Source organism: Amblyomma mixtum, chromosome 5 (genome assembly GCF_055824585.1).
Source record: "Amblyomma mixtum isolate Tamu chromosome 5, ASM5582458v1, whole genome shotgun sequence".
Taxonomy (NCBI): Eukaryota; Metazoa; Arthropoda; class Arachnida; order Ixodida; family Ixodidae; genus Amblyomma; species Amblyomma mixtum.
In genome coordinates this window covers 145,903,314-145,906,821 of record NC_143016.1, presented here as the reverse complement: position 1 = coordinate 145,906,821, position 3,508 = coordinate 145,903,314, and positions in this window count along the sequence as shown.

Sequence of the window (3,508 nt, the reverse complement as noted above, 5' to 3'; positions counted from 1 at the left end):
AAAAAAGTAACTTAGGTGATGACTCATGAGTAACTTTAGCCTTCATATTTACCGTGGGTAAACATAGTCGTCTTCGCCACCCGATTCAATTCGATTTTTTATAAACAGCACTCGCTCTCACATCATCGCCTTGTGTTCATCCCTGAGGGTCCGTGACAGGCCGAGAGACAACGTAGAAATGGCCCGAAAATGGCTTTCCTTTTGTTCCGGAGGCACCAGAGACGATGTGTGACCACCTAGAGTCATAGAGACAGTGTAACGACCGTGCACCCACCACTTTGCACAACAGCCACCACAACTGCTCTCGAGCGGGGCCAACACAGAACTTCTCTTACCGCAGCTCTTGCAACGAGACTTCCGACTGTTGCCATCGCCAAACCTCGTCCGGTAAGCACACTGACACCACTCGCATTTGAATCTCTTAAGCGTATTGTCCTTTTTAACCAGTATCTATTCCCCTCACTGGGCGTGCACCCTCCCAGCAGTGGAAGGCGCGACGCAAACCCATATCGGAGGATCTCTAAAATAATGGTAGTGGTCACATCGGCGCAATAAATGCCGGAGAGCTTTGATATAAGGCCTCATCCTAACGTCAGAGGGGAATTAACACGACGTCGCTAGTGGTACCAGAGTGAGCGTGTTAGAAGCGATCACCAAGGCATAAGGGTTCATGATTCCATTTTGGGCCGTGGTTAGTAATCGGATCAGTTCTCCGACATGTCTTAATCGTAAGCAGATCTGGAGCCTAATGGGGTGGCGGATGCAAAATTAGGGATCGCGTGCTGCAAGATTGTTGCAGCCGCGCATGACTCTGCGCATGATTTAGCGGTGTGGAATTCCTAGCGCGACGTTGCGGGCTTTTTGCTAGGACATTTTGTCACTCGCGAGCTGGCTCCGAATGCTCGAAACGCAATAGTAGCTTTTATTGAGTGCTTGAATTTTTGCTGCGCGACTCGGTTAGGAGGTTTAGATTATCATGCGACCCTAGAACTCAAGAAGCGGCAAGCAAGAACGAGAGAAAAGGGGATTAAGAGCTAAGGCCTGTCATTAGCTCGTGCAGCACCACCCCATGATGCGTTGGCTAAACTGCATCGCATGTCAATTGGAAACATCAATAATAATAAGAAAAGAAAATTGAGATCTAGGTGCAAATCGAACCCGGGTCACCGGCGTGCGCGACATGAAGAGAAAGTATGACGTAAAAATATAGAGACTGATGACGTCACGGCCGAGCTAAGTCACAATCGCTGCAAGTTGAGATGAGAAATGATGGGAAAAGAGGCGCGGCGCAAAACCGCGTCCCCCGAAGCGATGACGTTGGTTTGAGGAAGAGATGTCGCAGATGCGGACGAAATCGCAGCGATGTCATCACTGGTTGACCTCAATGTGGCGGCAGTATTCCGTAATAGATTCTCCGAAATACTGGGCAACCATTCGTCGGAAAGCGTTCCATCTGGTGTCATAGCATTTCTCTTTGCCTACAGCTTACGTTTTAGTCTAGTTAGAGTTCAACTTGCGACAGGGTGTCACTGAGATATTGAGGTTTGAGAGGTACTGCGCGCTTTCCTCTCCTCAAAAACCTTTCCTTTCCTCAAAATACATGCTTTCACATTACTCCACATAAGCAGACTTAAATTCCCTCAGAATTTTCTGCCCGCGTTATTCATTACACACTGAATGGCCTGCTCGTGAGTGCGGTAGAAGGCGTTAAACGATGGCCACCCGCGAACCACGCGGGCAGTTCGTTGGAGAGGAAGGCTCAACCAGAGGCAAGAAATCGTCGATTTTTGTGCCAGGGCTGTCAACTTCATGATCAGTTCAGTCGACGCATGACTACAGAGATGCGTTCTGAGAGCGGCCTTCATTGCTGTAAATGTAAGGTACCCTGCACTTTGAAGCAATCCATTCCACTGCTTTCTGTCGGCTCCTTGATGGGCAGCGCCTTCTGTGCCGTTCTTAAAATTTTTGTTCTTCTATATGCCAGAGCAAACGAAACATCGTAAGTTTCTCTGGTTGTAGGAGTCCGTTGACATGGGTTTAAAATAACCGACAAAGGGACTTAGGATGGAATACTTATCTTATGCTTTTTCAAAACATATTTTTCTCCACAGTTACTTTGAAGTGGAAATCATTTAGATTCTCTATGAACGCTTTTGTGGAATGTACTGAATACGGTTCAGAATGGGGACTGTATTGGTCCTGATAAAGCCGCATTGTATCCAAACAGGCCCCCTTGTTTGTTGCAGGTTTTCCTAGAAACCCCCGGGGCTACCCCTTCTGGTCAGGGTTTGGAGACTGCCTCGTCAGCACCGTCTGTGCGTGTACCTCCGACGCACTGCTTCACGCAGATGTGCTACGAACTCCATACCAGAAGAGGCAAGCTCAGTTCCACGCCTTGCGACACGGCGGCCATAGACTGAGTGGGATCGTGCGGAGACCCAAGGGGCCTGCGTGCCTCTAATTCTCTTCCAAATGAAGTGTTACAGCAACCACAGAGCCACGAGTGCAGTAGGAGTCTAGTCAATACAAGCTGAATGAAACGTAAAGTGTTATCACAAGCTCGCTGAACAACCCGGTGCAATTATCAACTCTGTGTTAACTCTCTTTATGGCAGCAATAAATCTCGATTACAGGTTCGTTTTTAGGCGTTGTCAGCCCTGGTTCTTTCATTCACCTAAGTCCTCACTTCATTGAATTTTGTGCTCACCACCCCGGAAAAGTACTCAACTGAGAACACAATATTCCTCGCTTCGGAATTGCAATATTGCAAAACGAAAAGCCCCTCATCGGTCAGGGAGCTGTCGGGCCGTGCCCGCTCGTCTCTGCTAATCTTTGTGGATGTTTTGGGATCAGTGTTGAACATTTCTGTTCAAATAACCGGCACTGCGACATCGTGGTATGATTCCGGCGGTGGGTGCGGCTCTGCCGGTGCCGCACCCGGTCTCAACACCTGAATGTTCTCCTGGCATTCCATCAGGCCCAGCTCAGCTGGTCATACCTGCTGTGCAAGCCCTACCTGCTACCTCACACCTGGTGCCCTGCAGCTACCCTTCTGCTCCAGCTGCATCAGGACCAGCATATCCAGACCCCCATGGACATCGCATCTCTGAAGTTTCCAACCTAAGCCGTGATCTGCCGCTACCTTCAGGTCAGGATGATTTTTCTGATTCGTCAGATTCGTCTACCATCATCTACATGGACACCACTGCGAAGTCCGGAGAAGGGTCTGAAAAATTTTTTCACGTGCCTTCAAAGCGTCGTCGCAGCTCAAAGCGGTCACGTTTGAGTGTAGACACTCCCAATGTAACTCAAACGCCTAGGCTCAACCTTACCGTTGTCATCAAGCCAGTGGATTCTGAACATCGCATTACGCGCTTTAATCCACTGACATTGAGACAAGCATTTGAATCTGTGGCTCCTGATGGTGTTCTTCAAGTTCGTCCCAACGAGCGTCTAAACCTTCTGGCAGTTGACACCCGTACAGCGCACGCTACAGAACGCCTTCTGC